Source organism: Aquarana catesbeiana, linkage group LG08 (genome assembly GCF_042186555.1).
Source record: "Aquarana catesbeiana isolate 2022-GZ linkage group LG08, ASM4218655v1, whole genome shotgun sequence".
NCBI lineage: Eukaryota > Metazoa > Chordata > Amphibia > Anura > Ranidae > Aquarana > Aquarana catesbeiana.
In genome coordinates, this window is record NC_133331.1 from 29,851,424 (window position 1) to 29,871,512 (window position 20,089).

The window sequence follows — 20,089 nt, forward strand, 5'->3', positions numbered from 1 at the left end:
TTTTTTTTTTAATTGCATTTTAGTGTAAATATGAAATCTGAGGTCTTTTTGATCCCAGATCTCATATTTAAGAAGTCCTGTCATGCTTTTTTTTCCTCTATTACAAGGGATGTTTAGATTGGTAGAGCGAGAGCAATAATTCTAGCCCTAGACCTCCAACTCAAAACATGCAACCTGTAGAATTTTTTAAACCTCACCTATGGGAGATTAAGGGTAAAAGTTTGTTGCCATTCCACAAGCAATTTTGAAGCGTTACTAGGGTTGCCACATCATCCCTTTAATCCAGGACACATTAATTACACGGGTTCTGTGGCTGATTAAGGTGGTAATTAAACACACGTGGTGCCTTATCTGCATTAAGGCTCCATTCACACTAGCGCGTTTGATGCATTTTGTAGAAATGCATGGGAATTTTTTAACATGGGTTCCTATGGAACATGTTCACATCAATGCCTTTTTGTACCTCTGCATTTTTGGAAAGGGTCAGGGACTTTTTTCATGCAAAATGCAGCGTTTTGCATGTAATAGAATTCAATGGACAAGCATCAAAAACGCAAGTGCACCGTTTTTGCACCGTTTGATGCGTTTTTTTTTTTTAATTTTTTTTTAGACTGTATACAGTCTAAAAAAACTGTAAAAAAAAATAAAAAACGCAAAACGCGGCAAAAACACTACAAAAACGCTGCTCAAAAACGTGGCAAGCATGACAAAAAAAACTCCAAAAAACGCTCAAAAGCAACATGCATAGGTGTGAATCGAGCCTGAATCAGCCTCAGAACCTGTAATTCATGTGTGTCCTGGATTAAAGGGATGACGTTGGCAACCCTAAGCGTGACATGTTGGGTATCAATTTACTCGGCGTAACATTATCTTTCACAATATAAAAAAAATTGGGCTAACTTTACGGTTGTAATAAACTATATATCCTAAAATATAGACTCGCGCTGAATGCACATTTATCATTATTTGTGAGCGTCACATTTTTATTCATTTTAACTGTTGTCTTATTTTTTTAATTAAAAAAGTGAGCTTGTAAGACCGCTGTGCAAATACGGTGTGACAAAGTATTGCAACGACCACCATTTTATTCTTTAGGGTGCTAGGAAAAAAAAAAAAAAAAAAAAAAAAAAAAAGTATGTTTGGGGGTTCTAAGTAATTTTCTAGCAAAAAAAAAAAAACTGTCAAAAAGAGGCTTGGTCCTTAAGTGGTTAAATTCTCAACCCACCGAGTTTCAAAGGAGCTCCTGTCAGAACAGTTTGTCACAGCCAAAGCTATCACTTGCCCAAAAGACAGTGGATGCATTTGCAAGTTCAGAGCACACCTTAGCAGCCTTGTGATGAGTGACTTGCCCACCTTCCCTAGCACTGAAGCTTCAACAATGACAGCAATAGGAGGGATCCCAACAGAATTTCTAGTTGAGTGGTTCTCAACTCCTGTCCTCAGGACCCGCTAACAGGCCAGGTTTGCAAGATAACTGAAATACATGACAGGTGATCTCATTTGCTGCTCAGTGATTGCAGTATTCTAGTCTGCATCTCCCCCAAGGTAATACATAAAACCTGGCCTGTTAGTGGGTCCTGAGGACTGGAGTTGAGAACCCCTGATCTAGAACTTGCAAAGCTCCACCAGAAACAAGTTGTGCAATTTTCACAGATAGGACCAATCTGTCAAAAAATAAATAAATAAATCAATCACAGAAACCCCTTTACAAAGTGCACTGAATGATCTTCGAAAACAGAATTGTTTGGTAAGGGCTGAGAGAAGGGGAAAAAAAAAAAAAAGTCTTCCAGCTGACGACTAAATACATGTAAACACAATACTTGGCATGTGGACTTCAGAGATTTGATTGGTACAAACTGCCACCACCCCAGGCGCACCTCCAGCAATGCATGCAAGGTCACATAAGTGTATACATATTCATGGAATTCCTGTCACCGCAGTCAGAACTTACACTGCATACCATTAGAAGTGGAATTTTCCACTGCTCAGCCAAAAAAGCAGTTCTAGCCTGAAAGCATACGTCTGGTGTATTTTTGCTCTTGTATTTTTGTATTTTATGTCCTGGCTGCAGACATTCCACCCTCTAGGTGTCATGGTGAACACTCTCCTAGACAGAAAGTCATGGGAAGTTAAACTAAAAAGGTAGTGGGTATAACCCATGTGAGGTTTTTGCCATTTGTGTCTCATTGGGAAGATTTCCCTTTACTTCCTGTTCTATAGCCATAACAGGAAGTGAGGAAATCCCTGACTGTCACCATAGCTAGTGCCCCCATTGGACTATTTCCCCATCATTACTGTTTTGGCAAAAACTACAAATTTGTTAATCCCTCTCCACCCTATCCTAAACTATAACATTTTGCCTATATACATACATTATCCCAGTGTTCACAGCATGGGGTCTGGTGCATCCCTTTCCACCGGTTCCGATGCGATCCAGGTCCGAATTTTTGACTGAATTCGCACAGGACCTTCCTTCAATCTGGACCGTGGCCGCCCTGGACCTGTGTGAACCGGTCACGCTCATCCGTCACTGCGGATTGGATGCGGGGACACTGGCATCCAAATTTGCATATATGTGAACCCAGCCTAAATTGTCACCCAGAGCAAGAAGTGAAAATGTAGTAGCCAATCGGCTTCTAACTTCAGCTTGTTCAATTAAGCTTTAAAAAAAAAAAAAAAAAGAAGAAGAAGAAGAAAAACTCGGAAGCGGATTGGTTTCTGTACCAGAATTTGTACTCTCCAGTTTTAGCAAATTAACCCCTATGCTTTTTATGTACCTTGCAGTCCAGCCTATCGCTGTGCTGCCTTTAACCACTTCCTGCCCGGCCTATAGCAAAAGGACGTGTGCGAAGTGGTTCAGTTATCCTGACTGGACATCATATGACGTGATCAAAACAAGGCGGCGCGCGCCGATCAGTGTGGTGTGCGTCAGTCTGACACACCGCAACTCCTATATAGGTAAAGAGTCTGATGGAGGCTCTTTACCACATGGTCAGCTGTGTCCAATCACAGCTAATCACAGTGTAAACAGCAAAAGCCGTGTATCGGCTTTCCCTCTACTCACGCTGACAGACGCAAGTAGAGGAGAGCTGATTGGCTGCTGACACGGAGAGGGGTGTGTCTGTGCTGATCATCAGCGCAGCTCCCCCCCCCCCCCAAAGATGCCCACCCAGGATGCACACCACTGGTGACCACCAGGGATGCCAATCAGTGCCCATCAAAAATGCCTGCCAGTGCCTCCTTATCAGTAATGCGCATCAGTGTGCCCCCCCCCCCCCCCATCAGTGCCGCCTTACCAGCGCCCAGTGAAGGAAGAAAGCTTACTTATTTACAAAATTTTATAACTGAAACAAAAGAGACTTTGTTTATAGCGCAAAAAATAAAAACAGAGGTGAATACCAAAAGAAAACTCTATTTGTGGGAACAAAATAACAATTTTGTTTGAGTACATTGTTGTATGACCGCGCAATTGTCATTTAAAAAGAGACAGCGCTAAAAGCTGAAAATTGGCTTGAGCGGGGGGGGGGGGGGTAGTGCCCGGTATTGAAGTGGTTAATTTTCTAAAGATTTTTTTTCGTGGAATTCTGTTCCATGTTCTTGGAAAATATTACTTTAAAACAACCTATTGTCGCTTATTTCTGCAATGTACAGAATCCCATCTAAGTTTTAAATCCTATAGAAAATCCTCAGTGATGTCTAGTTGCCCTTTAGTTTACATCCAGGGATGACAGCAGTTGGTATAGTCTACCTTTTATTTACCTTTCCAGAAAAACTTCTTTCCATTACGTATTTCCATTCTTGCATCAACTCTGCTTACGTAAGCGCTTCAGTGACAGCAGAGAGGCGTGTGCCTACGTGCAGAGCTCCTGGCTGAGGAATTGGCCGGGGGGGACACGCTCTCCTCCCACTCCTCCATACAGCAGCCAGTAATTACAGAGAGCTGTGCACACCCCACCGAACACCCATCTACCTTGAACTCCCCAAATGGCAAAGTCATAAAAATGAGCTCCTACAGGTCAGTGACCACATACCAAAATCCTTTTAGAGTCAGACCAGACAAAGTAAACCAACTGTGCTTGCCACATACAATGCATGGCACGGGCTGGAGGACTACATGCCAGACGTGACCTGGCATAGACAGACATGAGAGCCTAGCTCAAAAGATGCTCAATACATTTTAACAGCTGGAACCTACGTAGACGCCAAACCATTTATTCTCACTCATTTATGCTGTGACTCAGAATGGGTTTCAGAATCCAAGAGAGGTGTCAGGAATGCACTAAATGCCACACCTCGTCATCGGATGGCTTCATACCTAGAGATGCCAACGTGGCAGACATTCCCTGGGCAGACAGTAAATTAGGTTCATGACTAAGGTTATTCATGGTGCACCCCAATTTTCAGTGTTGGGACTGTTACTTTTTAACCCATTTATAAATATAGAATTTGGATTAGAAGTACCATTTTAGTGTTCGCAGATGACACCAAGCTATGTAGTGGAATGCCATCCTTACAGGATATTGCCAACCTACAAGCATACCTTAACCACTTGCCTACTGGGCACTTTTTGCCCCCTTCCTGCCCAGGCCAATTTTTAGTATTCAGTGCTGTCACACTTTGAATGAAAATTGCGCAGTCATGCAGCACTGTACCCATATGAAATTTATAACTTTTTCACACAAATAGAGCTTTCTTTTTGTGGCAATTACTACTGGAGTTTTTTGCTAAACAAAAAAAAAAAATTCTGCAAACAGGTAACTTTTCTCCTTCACTGATGTGCGCTCCGACGAGCCCGCACCGGTCGGGGGACCGACGAGCCCGCACTGGCCGGGGGACCGACATCTCAGTTATCAGCTCTCCTCTCCTTGCGCTGTCAGCGCGAGGAAAGAAAAGCAGATAACCAGCTTGTGTTTACTTCTGTGATCAGCTGTCATTGGACAGCTGATCACATGGTAAAGGGCCGCTGTGATTGGCCCTTTACCCCGATCTGTGGTCAGTTGAGTCCAAAGGAGTCGGTGATCACAGAGTGCACCGCCTGTGTGCCGCAGGGGGTGCAAGGGCAGCGTGATCACAGGAGGACGTCTATGTACGCCCTCCCGACAAAGTAAGCTCACGCTGTAGCCGTCTTTCAGCTATAGTGTGGGCAGGAAGGGGTGAATTTCCAGTCTACGACTTATTAGATACATTTTCCCTAGTCTCTGGACTTTGTCAATCATACTAAATCAAATGCACTGAATGTTTCTTTAAACACAATCAAAACTTCAACAAGCCTAGTCCTCACTACCAATGAATTGGGTATCACATCAACTCCCATATTTGGGAGTACAACTCACGACCTCACTAACAGACCTTTTCGCAACCATTTACCATTACTAAAAATATCCACTGGTTTAATGAAACAACGGTCTTCTCTTCCCTTGCCATGGCTTGGGCAGATCAATGCCATTAAGATGTCAATAAGAATTCTTCTACCTGTTTAGAGTACTCCCCATTCCAATACCGTCATTTTTTTACGTCTCACACAGCGTAGAATTAGGTCATTTATTTGAGGCACTAAAAAACCCCGTATCCCTAAAACACCACTTTACCTTGCCAAGTTGAAGGGCCGATTAGGCTTACCGAATTTCTCTTCCTATTACGCAGCACAACTATCCCAATTACCTAAATACCATTCTACTGTGGAAACTCCTTTGTGGGTTGCTGTCAAATCCACTGATAGTGACCCCATCTCTGTGGCCAATATGTTATGGCTCCAACCCAAAGATAAAGCACACTTATCAAATCCCACCACCAAGCACTCCCTAGTTATCTGGGACAAATTTAAGAGTTCTCATAACCTTCAGTCCTCGCATCACCCCCTCCTTTCCTTCATCAGGAACCCAGCCTTCTATCCGGCCTGGAAATTTCCGATGTTATTTGCAGCTTGGTCTTCTACAAACCTGGTCAGGCTGCATAATTTAGTTTCTACCAACACATTACACACATTTCCTGAGTTATGCGAAACCTTTGGGCTTCCTAGAACTGAACTTTTTCGCTACCTACAAATTAAAACATTTTATACACCCTTTATTAGGACAGGTTCTCCACTTAATCAGATGTCAGTTTGAACGCATTTGTAAGAGCGACCCACACATTAGAGGCCTTATTTCACTTTTATATGAACATCTCAACACTTCCTAATGAAATACTTCCCTCCTACACTATCAAATGGTCGCAAGATATGGATTGTATTTTTGACATAAATGACTGGTCTAATATCTGGTTAGCTACTAAAACCTCCTCTCCGAATTGCTTTGCGTTAGAAACCAATTTTAAATTTTTGGCACGTTGGTATTTAGTACCGGCCAGGATAGCAAAATTTGTTCCATCCTATCCAGACTTGGGGATGCCCAACTCCAGGTACCCACTTCCATATTTGGTGGCTGTGTCCGGTAGCCCAAGAATTTTGGAAGAAAATACATTTGATATGGCCTCCAAAGCTTTGGGCACCTCTATTCGTCCTGACCCAGCCATGGCCTTTTTGAATCTCAAACCAGCTGAACTAATGCAAACTCAATTAAAATTATTCATTCACCTCACCACTGCAGCTAAACAAACTATAGCCAAGGCATGGAAATCCCAAACCTTGGTTGTGGCTGAAGCGAAACATAGGATGAACAGAGCCATTACCTTTGCCAAAATGACAGCTATCGAAGATATCAAAAAATTTCATAAGATCTGGCAACCATGGGGTCAAGCACTAGTATTTACCGCCTGACTTTGACCAATCATTGTTACCTTGCTAATTTTATTTTTTTCCCCCCTTTCCCCTTTTAAGCATTTGCATCTCCTGACCGTGGGCCGTGCTACCACCACAAGAGATTGTCTTCCTTCTTTGTCTTTCCATTTTCTTTCACCTTTCCCCTGATATTCTACTTTCCTTTTCCCTTATACCGACCCACAAACTACAGGCATGATAGGGACAATACACATCTTTCATTCATTTTCTGAAAATGAATACCCGTATTGTTTACACATCTGGGCCTTTTTTTTCTTCTCCGTCTTTCTTTTTCACTTTATTTTCCTCCTACATGAGATTGTTTATTATTCTAATTGAAGTCATACTATGTTAGATTACCCTGCATCATCTCTTATATTTAGATCTTATTTTTTCTTCTACACAAAGAGAACGCGAGCTGCTGTTTGCATACCTTGATCCCACTAAAACTCGGATAACTTGCCTTCTGTTCTAGACGAGGAAAATATAACACCATATATCCATGCCCCCACCTGTCCACAGTTTGATCCCATGAGGGGTGGACGGTGGAGGCATGACTCAATAGATACATTGATCGATGAGGGACTCTTCTTCTTGATCTAATACTCTTTACCACATAGATCGATTTTAAACTTTGATTTTTTAAAAAAAAATTTTCAAATCTTTTTTTTCAAAAGATATTATGTTATCAGATGTATGACATTGTTTACATTGATCATATTCCATGTACAAGTTTACACATTGTTATATTTCTATTGTAAACCTCAATAAAAATATTGAACAAGAAGTTCCAGTTCTAAACCTAATGCCGTGTATACACGAGCAGACTTTGACAGCAAAGGTCCGACAGAATGAATCCGCCGGACAATTCGATCATGTGTGGGCTTCATCTGACCTTTGCTGTCGAAAAATCAGACAGACTTTAGAAATAGAACATGTTTTAAATCTTTCTGACGGACTCAAGTCCGGTCGAAAAATCAATTCGTCTGTATGCTAGTCCGATGGGCAAAAAGGGACGCAAGCGCAGCTATTGGCTACGAACTTCCTTATTCTAGTCCGGTCGTACGTCATCACGTTCGAATCAGTCGGACTTGTGTGATCGTGTGTAGGCAAATCCGTTGCGTCGGAACGCTGTCGACAGTCCGTCAAAAAGTCCTTCAGAGTTCAGTCCGTCGAAAGTATGCCGTGTACACACGGCATAACTTGTCTTAAAAATGCTTCCCCCCCTCCCAACACCTACACTGACTAACCAGGCTGATATAGGTTATACGCTTACCTATTTTCAGCCCATTCCTGTCACACGCTCTCCCCCATGTCAGCCAGCAGTGTCTGCAGGGGAGAGGAGAAAGCCGACAATGGCTGGCAAAGGGGGTTGGGAAGGAGCATTTTTAATACTAGTTTAGCCTGGAATTCTACTTTAATGCACTAAAGTGCTTCTATAGGCAAATGTTTTATTTTTTTTAAAAAACACAAATGTCATACTTCCCTGCTCTGTGCAATGGTTTTGCACAGAGCAGCCCCAAGCCTCTTTTCAGGGTTCCCCCCGCTGGTGCTTCTTCCCCCCATGGGGTGCGTAAGGACCCTTGGAAAACTGGATTTACCTTTGAATTTTGTGAAGGGCCTTGCAGCGTGCTTCAGAGAATGAAAACTCTTTCCATCTTAATAGTACAGTGGCCAAGTGGTTAGCACGTTTGCTTAGCAGCACGGGGGGGGGGGGCGTTGGTTCAAAACCCAACCACGTCGGTACCTGGGCAGGCAGGGCATTTATTGCAGAAGAGACATGCAATATCTCTTTTGCAAAAAAAAAAAAAAAAAACTCTACCTGCCTGCTCAGGTTTATAATGTACATTGAGCTGCACATGCACAACTCACTAAACATTCCAGTGTGGTGCCTGTGTACCAAGAGGGCTGAACTCCTGTACATGCGTACAGGGCCTGTAGGGGGCTGGCACAGGAAGGCGGATTGGTGTGGCAATTCCAGAAACAATGCCTTGTGTGTCTTCCTCCAGCAGCTGAAAGCCGACCGGAGGGAGAGAAACCGGCTTTCAGCTGCTGGGAGAGACAAAGCATTTTTTCTGTGATTGCCACACTGCACCAACTGCCTCCCTGTCTGGGTCACATATGATCCCCCCTGTGATCCCAGACAGACCCCTCCCCACCACTTGCAGCTCTGCCCGTTTTCCTCTCCTGGAAAACAGAGGGATGTGTCAGGACACAGAGCGGGGGGAAGGAGTCGGTAAATAGGTTGGCCCCTTCCTAGGGTTGTCCTAACGCACAGGCATATCTGGGAACTGCCCAGGGGTCCTAGGTGCATGGGGGTTGCCTCCCCAAAGTTTTCTGGCAACATTTCCCCTTGCTTTGCCTGACTCTTTTGCCACAGGTCAGGTCAGGGGCTAAGGAAGAACCCCAAGGTGGAGAATCTTACTGCTGCTGCTTGTGTGGGCGGAATGTGTACTGCGCCAATCCCTGCTAATTAATCCCATGTGATTGGCACAGTACACATCCCATCCACACAAGCAGCTGTAATAAGATGCTCCCACCTCGGGGTTCTTCCTGAATCCCTGCAAAGCACCAGAAGACAGCAGAAACTCTGGAGGGGGAAGGTAGGAGGGGAGAGAGGTAATTCCAGTTGTATATTTAGCCAGTGACAGTCTGCCAGAATGGGTAGGATCTGTGGCATCAGCTTCCCTGTGCAGCTCTGCTTGAGGAGATCATATCTGTATTATATATATTATACTGCCCCTATAATGTACCCACTGTACTGTACCCTCCACACCCGCCCCCCCCCCCCCATACTGTGCCTTCCTGTCCCCCTTCTACTGTGCCCCTGTCAGGTAGGCTGTATGGGGCCCCGTGATTTCTAACAGCAGCCCTGCATGCGTGGCGGTGACATCATCCCACGCTGGCCAAACAAGATGGCACAAGACCAGCATCCACAAGAAATCCAGGGAGAAGATGCCAGTGTGAGACCTCATGGGCGTCAGACCGCTGACAAAGTTAAAGCGGAGTTCCACCCAAAAGTGGAACTTCCGCTTATTTGTCCCCCCCTCCGGTGCCACATTTGGCACCTTTGAGGGGGGGGACTTTAGTGGCACTTTAAGAGTTAAGCTGGCTAAACATTATACAATATTCTTGTCCAAAAAACATTTGGCAATGGAAAAACAAAAAAACATTTGGCAATGGAAAAACAAAAAAACATTTGGCAATGGAAAAACAAAAAAACATTTGGCAATGGAAAAACAAAAAAACATTTGGCAATGGAAAAACAAAAAAACATTTGGCAATGGAAAAACAAAAAAACATTTGGCAATGGAAAAACAAAAAAACATTTGGCAATGGAAAAACAAAAAAACATTTGGCAATGGAAAAACAAAAAAACATTTGGCAATGGAAAAAACAAAAAAAACATTTGGCAATGGAAAAACAAAAAAACATTTGGCAATGGAAAGGGATAAACAGAAAAACCTTTGGCAATAGAAAAGGAGGAATAAAAAGGTTTGTCAATGGATAAGGAAAAACAGAAAATGTTTGGCAACTGAAAAGGATAAACAGAAAACATTTGGCAATGGAAGAGGAAAAACTAATAGCAAAACAAGAGTATTCAGCAGCCAGGCAGAGAAAAATCTGCTGAGCAGAGATGTAGTATAAATGAGCTGTACAACATAGACAACCACTTACCCTTTAAAAAAAAAAAAAAAAAAAAAAAAAAAAAGTAGACAACCGTGTAAGGCAGCCACGTAGGTCGTAGCAGAGCAGGCGTACAAGTAGAAAGGAGAGATAGCTAAATAGCTTCAATTCAGTAGGGCCACAGGCAGTTAGCAGGGTGTGTCATAGTAACAGATTCTCTCTTCTAGATATATGAAGCTACAAGTATTTACTACATCAAAGCAGAACCTTCACAACAGCAACCGCAAATATCTTCTAAAGGCTCAGAGAGAAGTGAATAAACTTTACTTGTCCAAGAAGCAAAGAAACGATCCCATGCCGCGTACACACGACCGGACTTTCCGGCAGAAAAGGTCCGACAGAATCATTCCATCGCCCATTCCGATCGTGTGTGGGCTTCATCAGACTTTTTCTTTCTAAAACTCTGACGGACCTAGAAATAGAACACGTTTCAAATCTTTCCGACAGACTCAATTCCAAATCGGGAAAACCGTTCGTCTGTATGCTAGTCCGACGGACCAAAAATGATGCAAGGGAGGGCAGCTATTGGCTACTGGCTATTGAACTTCCTTTTTCTAGTCCCGTCGTACATCATTGCATTCTAAACGATCGGACTTTGGTGTGATCGTGTGTAGGCAAGTCCATTTCAGCGGAACTCCGTTTGGAACTCAGTTGGAAAGACCGTCAGAGTCTATTCTGAAGGAAAGTCCGGTCGTGTGGTACACGGCATTAGCCATCACAGGGGCCACAGTGCTCCTTCTGTTAGGAGCGATGGAAGAGGGAACCCCAAGCCACTTCCAACAGACACTGGGTGCCCATCAGATTACATTTCCCAATGCTGTGCCTACGGGCATGCTTATATGAAAATGTAAGGCAAGCCATACAATTAAGCAATATTCTTTCCTTCAACCAGCACTGGGCATTAAATAGGAGGGTTATCAGCAATGACAACTCTGAATCCTCGATGCCTGTGGTGACTACAGTGCCAAATTGGTGTCTAGGGCGCGCACTTGGCGTTTGAGGGGCTCCCTGTGACAAGATCATTCAGCGGTCCGCCTGGCTTCCTGGATTGTGTGGGAAGGTTGCTACTATCGGCCCATTAAAAATCTGTGGCGATAACTACCGTATTCCTATGTGGGGACTCTTCTAGCATCCGCTCTCTATCTGCCATACGTCTGATCGTAATCTTAAAGAGGTTGTAACCCTAAAAAAAATTCCTGCCGCTTTAATTTAAGACCTGAACAAATTAATGGGGTGAGCGACTACATGGCAAATGAGGTTCAATGTAGAAAAATGTAAAATAATGCATTTGGGTGGCAAAAATATGAATGCAATCTATACACTGGGAGGAGAACGTCTGGGGGAATCTAGGATGGAAAAGGACCTGGGGGTCCTAGTGGATGATAGGCTCAGCAATGGCATGCAATGCCAAGCTGCTGCTAATAAAGCAAACAGAATATTGGCATTAAAAGGGGATCAACTGCAGAGATAAAACAATAATTCTCCCGCTCTACAAGACTCTGGTCCGGCCGCACCTGGAGTATGCTGTCCAGTTCTGGGCACCAGTCCTCAGGAAGGATGTACTGGAAATGGAGCGAGTACAAAGAAGGCCAACAAAGCTAATAAAGGGTCTGGAGGATCTTAGTTATGAGGAAAGGTTGCAAGCACTGAACTTATTCTCTCTGGAGAAGAGACACTTGAGAGGGGATATGATTTCAATATACAAATACTGTACTGGTGACCCCACAATAGGGATAAAACTTTTTCGCAGAAGAGAGTTTAACAAGACTCGTGGCCACTCATTACAATTAGAAGAAAAGAGGTTTAACCTTAAACTACGTAGAGGGTTCTTTACTGTAAGAGCGGCAAGGATGTGGAATTCCCTTCCACAGGCGGTGGTCTCAGCGGGGAGCATTGATAGCTTCAAGAAACTATTAGATAATCACCTGAATGACCGCAATATACAGGGATATGTAATGTAATACTGACACATAATCACACACATAGGTTGGACTTGATGGACTTGTGTCTTTTTTCAACCTCACCTACTATGTAACTATGTAACTATGTAATTATTGTTAAACAGCAGTGTGCTTGTGCTGTCTAATGATCTGTCTCTTTCTATGCAGTAAAAAAACCTGATTGATCCTGCCTGTTCCTCTGTCCCCCTATGTAAACTGACCACGGTAATCATGGCTGCTGATCTGTGCTACTGTGGTCAGTTTGTGCCTCCATCAGCCTGCAGACTCTCCTCTCTCTCCCCCTCCCTGCCCGCCCATGTGTGATCGATCTCCTCCCCTCCCACCGCTATTAGTTGGCAGTAAATTCAGAGTAGGAAGGATTACTGCCAGCCCCGGTGCTCTACTACACAGTGTAAATGTTTGTTTAACCTCTTAGCGCCGGTCACATGCCAATATGTGGCCTCTCAGCACCTGGCCCTTGGCACCAAGGGGCGCAATATTTGCGTTGGTTTGCAGTCCAAACAGCTGTGCCGTGAGCTCCCGACACATTTGCCAGCACCTAACTGAAAAAGCTCCCGATCGTTGCTTGCGATCTGGAGTTTTCTGATCACGTGATCGCTGTGACAGCCAATCACGGCGGTCACGTGATCTTAAGCCCTGCCCCCCCCCCACCCCCCATTTTATAAATCTCTTAAAGGGCCAAGAGGCGCGCCGGTGTTCTGCCGAGAAAGTTCCTCTCGGCGGATAAGGACCCCCCTCTACTGCGCAGGCACAGCGCTTGCGCAGCAGGAGCCGGCGGAAATAGCCGAAGCCAAATAGGATAGAAATCAGCTGTACACGGCGCCTGTAAGAGGGCCCCCCGTGGGCTCGCTTCGCTCGCCACGCTTCGGGCACGGCCTCGCTGCGCTCGGCTCTTTTTTATTCTCCCTCTAGGTCCACTTGGATGGTGGGGCTTCAACCTGGACCTAGGGCGCAGGCGCCGTGTACAGCTGATTGAAGTTTTTCATCTTCGACTATTTTCGGCGGCTCCTAGTCGTTCGTACTGCGCAAGCGCTGCGCAGTATAGGGGGGTCCTTATCCGCCGGGGGAACTTTCTCGGCAAGACACTGGCATGCAAAGGTTAAAATGATGCCAAGACCTTATTTCAAATCGCCTCTGTGCGGTCACGTGACCTCCCGCTGCTCTCCCCGATCGAAGGGCGACAGCAGAAGAGGCTGAGCGGACAGCACAGCGGTCACGTGACCTCCCTTGACTGACATCAGAGTGGGATCTCAGCCCCTCTCGCGGTAGCCCTTAGATGGGGGGGGGGGGGGGGAGCGGCGGGAGGTCACATGACCGCACAAAGGCGATCAGAAATAATTTAGAGGCATTGCTTTAAATATTTAGGTGTAGTATACATTGGTAGAACACAGGGGCTGGCAGTAATCCTTCTCTGACTTTACAACCACTTTAAGGATTGTTCATCTATGCGGGTATACCACTGCCCCTCTGAAAAGGGATCAATGGTGGGAGACTGTTTAGAGGGAGCTTGACAGGCACCTACTCTAACCCTCAAAATGCAGATCCACTGCAACCCCTATTCACTTAAATGGGTCGTAATTGGCAGCAGGGTCACCTGCCGATTGTGACATGCCATTAAAGTTTTACTTCCTCCTCCTCAGCATGGTTACAGCCCTGAGCGGCTGCATTTGTGTTGTGGGCGTTAAAACCCTGGCTCAGTAGTTTGCATTTACTGACCCCGGCCACCATGGGCCCTAAAGCAGCCATCAGATGTAAGGACTAGTAAGCTGCCAACATTACGGTGGTCATACGTGCAAAAAATAAATAAATATAAAAAAAAAAAAAAAAAAAAAAAAGGGATCAGTTTCTTTCTGATCGATCTCAGATAGGAATAATTGATCTGTAGTTGACAACCCATTTGATCGATACGCCACACACAGGGAAGTGTTGGTTAATAGTTGGATGATGGGGGGGGGGGGGGGATCAGCAATGTAAAAGTGCTTTTACCATCCCCTAGACAGGAACAACTAGCAAGTGCAGATGCCGCCCCATTAAAGGGGAGGACTTACCGGAGTTAGGCTTTAACATTTCATTAGTGCATAGACAACTTTCCATGTAAAAAAAAAAACTACAATTGTACTCTTGTGGTTGACCATACACTATACAATCTGATGGAAATCGGACACCAAAGCTATCTAGTAGGAGCCCCAGACCCGGGGGGGATATCAGGGGGAGCCCCCGGGGGGGGCATCAGGGGGAGCATCAGGGGGAGCCCCCGGGGGGGTATCAGGAGGAGACCCCGGGGGGGTATCAGGAGGAGACCCCGGGGGGGTATCAGGAGGAGACCCCGGGGGGGTATCAGGAGGAGACCCCGGGGGGGTATCAGGAGGAGACCCCGGGGGTATCAGGCCTACATACTATTGCAATGGATTGTAGACCTAAAGGAGATCACACGATCAGATTGTACAATGTATGGTCAGTCTCCTCTGTACAGAGAAGCACGTATAGGACAGTACATGGAGGGATGAATGATCTTGGAGAATGATGTAACCCGGTAGATGGGAAACCAAGGCCCCACCCGCCAGCATCCTCCCTCCTCCCCTTATTAGTAATTGTACCAATCTGGGACGGATCCCCCCCTCTCTCTTTCTCAATCTGATATCGGCCAGCTCAGAACGCCCCGCCCCCATTTACCTGAATCACTCGATCACCGATCACACACCTGCCGAGATCAGACAGCTAAGAAAGAGACCGCGCCCCCTTCCACTTCTTATATCCGAGACCGGGGGGCGTGACGATTACCGCCGATTGGACAGTCCGCTCTTGCTGTGACCAATCACCTGCGTAGAACGAGCCATCTCCCCCCACCGGCCCTCTTCTATGTGACAGCGGAGGGAGGAGCAGGGGGCGGGGCCGCCCGGAATACGCAGCGTTTGGCAGTTCTATTTATAGGGGGTGTGTTCTGTATATAATACGATCCTCATACAATGTATCCAATCATCATAGACGTGCGCAGTCTTATGTTGTCTCTACCAGCTTTGCACATCTAGAGAGGGACGTTTTTTGCCCATTCTTCTTCTTTGTAAAATATCTCAAGCTCTGTCAGATTGGATGGAGAGCGTCTGTGAGCAGCAATTTTCAAGTCTTGCCACAGATCAGAGGCGTAACTAGAACCTTCAGGGCCCCAATGCAAGAAACCTTGATGGGCCCCCCTTCCATCCGAGCCCCGAGCTTCCAATTTTAGGAGGGTGTCCATGGACATTGTCCCAAAACTGTGCTTCCCGCATGACCCCCTGGGACGTGCATCCAGCGCAATCACAGCGGCCCTTTACCATGTGATGTCAGCTGATCACATGTAAACAGACTGGTTATCCGCAGCCCTTCCCTCCCACGCTGTGTCTGTGTGAGGAAAGGACTGCCGTTAACTGTCAAGAATGTCAGTAAATTGTTTACACTAATAACCAGTGCCCCAATCATCAGTGCCATCTATTAGTGCTCATTAATGCTGCCTAACAGCGTCCATCAGTGCCACCTATTAGTACTCTTCAATTCTGCCCATCAAAGCCCATCAATACTGCCTATCAGTGTTCCTCAGTGCCCATCAGTACCACCTATCAGTGCACATTAGTGCCTCCTATCAGTGCTGCCTATCAGTGCTCATCAATGTGGCCTATCAGTGCTCATCAATGTGGCCTATCAGTGCTCATCAGTGCCCATAAATAACTTCGATCAGTGCCCATTAATGCCTTCTATCAGTGCCCATTAGTGCCTTCTATCAGTGCCCATCAATGTCTTCTCAGAGTGCCTCCTATCAGTGCCCATTAGTGCCTTCTATCAGTGACCATTAGTGCCTCATATCAGTGCCCATTAGTGCCTTCTATCAGTGACCATTAGTGCCTCATATCAGTGCCCATCAGTACCACCTATCAGTGCACATTAGTGCCTCCTATCAGTGCTGCCTATCAGTGCTCATCAATGTGGCCTATCAGTGCTCATCAGTGCCCATAAATAACTCCTATCAGTGCCCATCAGTGCCTTCTATCAGTGCCCATCAGTGCCTTCTATCAGTGACCATTAGTGCTTCATATCAGTGCCCATTAGTGCCTTCTATCAGTGCCCATCAGTGCCTTCTATCAGTGACCATTAGTGCCTCATATCAGTGCCCATCAGTACCACCTATCAGTGCACATTAGTGCCTCCTATCAGTGCTGCCTATCAGTGCTCATCAATGTGGCCTATCAGTGCTCATCAGTGCCCATAAATAACTCCTATCAGTGCCCATTAGTGCCTTCTATCAGTGCCCATCAGTGCCTTCTAACAGTGACCATTATTCCTCCTATCAGTGCCCATCAGTGCCTTCTATCAGTGTCCATCAGTGCCTTCTAACAGTGACCATTATTCCTCCTATCAGTGCCCATTAGTGTCTTCTATCAGTGCCCATCAGTGCCTTCTACGAGCGCCTCCTATCAGTGCCCATTAGTGCCTTCTATCAGTGCCCATCAGTGCCTTCTATCAGTGACCATTAGTGCCTCATATCAGTGCCCATTAGTGCCTTCTATCAGTGCCCATCAGTGCCTTCTATCAGTGCCCATTAGTGCCTCCTATCAGTGCTGCCTATCAGTGCTCATCAATGTGGCCTATCAGTGCTCATCAGTGCCCATAAATAACTCCTATCAGTGCCCATTAGTGCCTTCTATCAGTGTCCATCAGTGCCTTCTAACAGTGACCATTATTCCTCCTATCAGTGCCCATTAGTGCCTTCTAACAGTGACCATTATTCCTCCTATCAGTGACCATTAGTGCCTCATATCAGTGCCCATTAGTGCCTTCTATCAGTGCCCATTAGTGCCTACTATCAGTGCCCATTAGTGCCTCCTGTCAGAGCCCATTAGTGCCCATTAGTGCCTCATATCAGTGCCCATTAGTGCCTCCTATCAGTGCCCATTGCCTTCTATCAGTGTCCAACAGTGCCTCCTATTATTGCCCATTAGTGCCTTCTATCAGTGCCCATCAGTGCCTTCTATCAGTGACCATCGGTGACTTCTATTAGTGTCCATCAGTACCTTCTATCAGTGCTAATCAGTGAATGCTATTAATTTCCATCAGTGCTGTCTGCTATCTCAGGACAGCACAGCTCTGAGCGGAGATCGTATCTGTCATGGAACAGTAGCACAACAGAGACACCGGCATTAACGTTCTATTTGCCCGTCCGTCCTCTCTGGCAGGGGATGAGAGAGGACACACAGCTGATCTCACTGCTCCCCCTTCTCCCCCCTCCCCCCTCCTATGTGTTCCGCAGGAAGTGTGAAGCTAAGGAGCTGACATTTCCCACGGAGCACATAGGAGGGGGGAGGGGGGAGAAGGGGGAGCAGTGAGATCAGCTGTGTGTCCTCTCTCATCGCCTGCGAGAGAGGAAGGACGGGCAAATAGAACGTTAATGCCGGTGTCTCTGTTGTGCTACTGTTCCATGACAGACACGATCTCTGCTCAGAGCCATGCGTGAATAGCAACCCCCGCTGAGCCCCCCCACAGTGGCAGGGAATGGCGGGCCCCGTCGCAAGTGCGACTGTTGCGACCCTGGTAATTCCGCCACTGCCACAGGTGATGGATTGAACAGAGCTATGTGAGATGTTCAAAGGTTGGGATATTTTTTTTATCACCTAACCCTGCTTTATACTTCTCCACAACTTTATCCCTGACCTGTCTGGTGTGTTCCTTGGCCTTCATGATGCTGTTTGTTCACTAAGGTTCTCTAACAAACCTCCGAGGGCTTCACAGAACAGCTGTATTTTTACTGAGATTAAATTACACACAGTCAGGGCAGTCGGGCCCCTTACACAGCTTTAGGCCTGGCCCCGCACCCCCCCCCCCGCTATGACGGCAGCTATCTCATGTTAAGGATAGTCTGGGTTGTGACCTGTGGTCCGGGCCCCTCAGAAGGGCGGGCCCCTTACATGTGTACCGGCTGTACCCCCCTGATGGCGGCCCTGCACGCAGGTGGATTCTATTTACTAATTAGGTGACGTCTGAAAATGTCAAGGGGTATGAATACTTTTTCAAGGCACTGTATACAATGTATCCAATCACTGTATACTATAATACACTCCTCACTGTGTGTACATATACATTGTATCCAACCAGGAGAGGAACATTGTGACATAAATTAATAATATAACAAAAAAAATTAATATATAAAAATTGCGGTATAGATATATATCAATTACTGCAATTTTTTAGGGCTGTTACTGATTAAAATTTTCGTTTTCGATTAATCGATTTTTTTTTAAAATCGGTTAATCGACTAATTTCGATTAATTATAACGCACATCCAGATCCAACTACTTTTAGCTGATTTAGCACCATTGTTATGGCAACGGCCGAAGCCGGACATAGCAGGGCATGGCTAGGACGTCACGCGTCATAATCTCAGCCTTAACGTGCCCATAATTACAGCCTTACCGTGCCCATATAGCAGTCTCACTGTGCCCATAATCGCAGCCTCACCATGCCCATAATCGCAGCCTTACCATGCCCATAATCACAGCCTTACCGTGCCCATAATGCAGTCTCACTGTGCCCATAATCGCAGCCTCACCGTGCCCATAATCGCAGCCTTACCGTGCCCATAATCGCAGCCTTACCGTGCCCATAATCACAGCCTCACCGTGCCCATAATGCTGTCTCACCGTACCCATAATCACAGCCTCACCGTGCCCATAATGCTGTCTCACCGTACCCATAATCACAGCCTCACCGTGCCCATAATGCTGTCTCACCGTACCCATAATCACAGCCTCACCATGCCCATAATGCTTTCTCACCATGCCCATAATCGCAGCCTCACCGTGCCCATAATGCTGTCTCACCATGCCCATAATCGCAGCCTCACCGTGCCCGTAATGCAGCCTCACCGTGCCCATAATGCTGTCTCACCATGCCCATAATCGCAGCCTCACCGTGCCCATAATCGCAGCCTCACCGTGCCCATAATGCAGCCTCACCGTGCCCATAATGCAGTGTCACCGTGCCCATAATCGCAGCCTCACTGTAGTCAGTGCCTGTGCCTGGATTACACAGTCTGCGGGCATCTCCCGCTGTGCGTCTCGGAGCTGAGTGTGAAAACTTCGGCCGTGCTGTGAGAAAAGTCCCGCCCTCCTCCTAGATCAGCTCGTGTGATAGACAGAACACTGCGTTTTCACACTCAGCTCGGAGACACACAGCGGGAGATGCCCGCAGACTGTGTATGACATATAGTGGAGGAGGAGGAGGGAGCGGAGCGCTGCGCTGCAGCCACAGCTTGGCCCAAAGCGGCCCCAGGGCAGGCAGCCTACCGATCAAAAATATTTTGATCAATCAAAAAAATTAACGATTAATCGAGGAATTAATCATTAATTTCCGCAGCCCTACAATATTTATATATCAATAATAATTTTAAAATATAATAACGATATGCCCTGTATCTCGGTACATAGATCTTTATATAGTGGGCTACAGAGTTGTAAAAATAAGTCTGTACATAGAAGAAATGTCACTGAGGGCAGTTGTTGTTTTAAGGAGTTTTGAAAACAATACTAAAGGATACATGATATTTGTCTTAGGCCTCTTTCACACGAATGATCCGTTCGGGTCCGCCTGTCAGTTTTTTTAGGCAGACCTGAACGGACGCTCCATAGACCTCTATGGAGCGTCGGATGTCAGCGGTGAC

At 46.0% G+C, this 20,089-nt stretch overlaps 1 protein-coding gene across 2 annotated transcripts in view; it reads right to left on the minus strand.

The window, feature by feature from the left end:
- Positions 1 to 15,230, minus strand: part of OAT (ornithine aminotransferase) — a 31,885-nt gene extending 16,655 nt beyond the window's left edge. Inside the window, exon 1 of one of the 2 annotated variants that reach the window (XM_073595652.1) lies at positions 15,079 to 15,230. The gene's annotated coding sequence lies outside the window, so the exon portion shown is untranslated. The remainder of the gene's footprint in view (positions 1 to 15,078) is intronic. The other variant, XM_073595653.1, reaches the window with a different exon arrangement.
- Between the last annotated feature and the right edge of the window lie 4,859 nt (positions 15,231 to 20,089).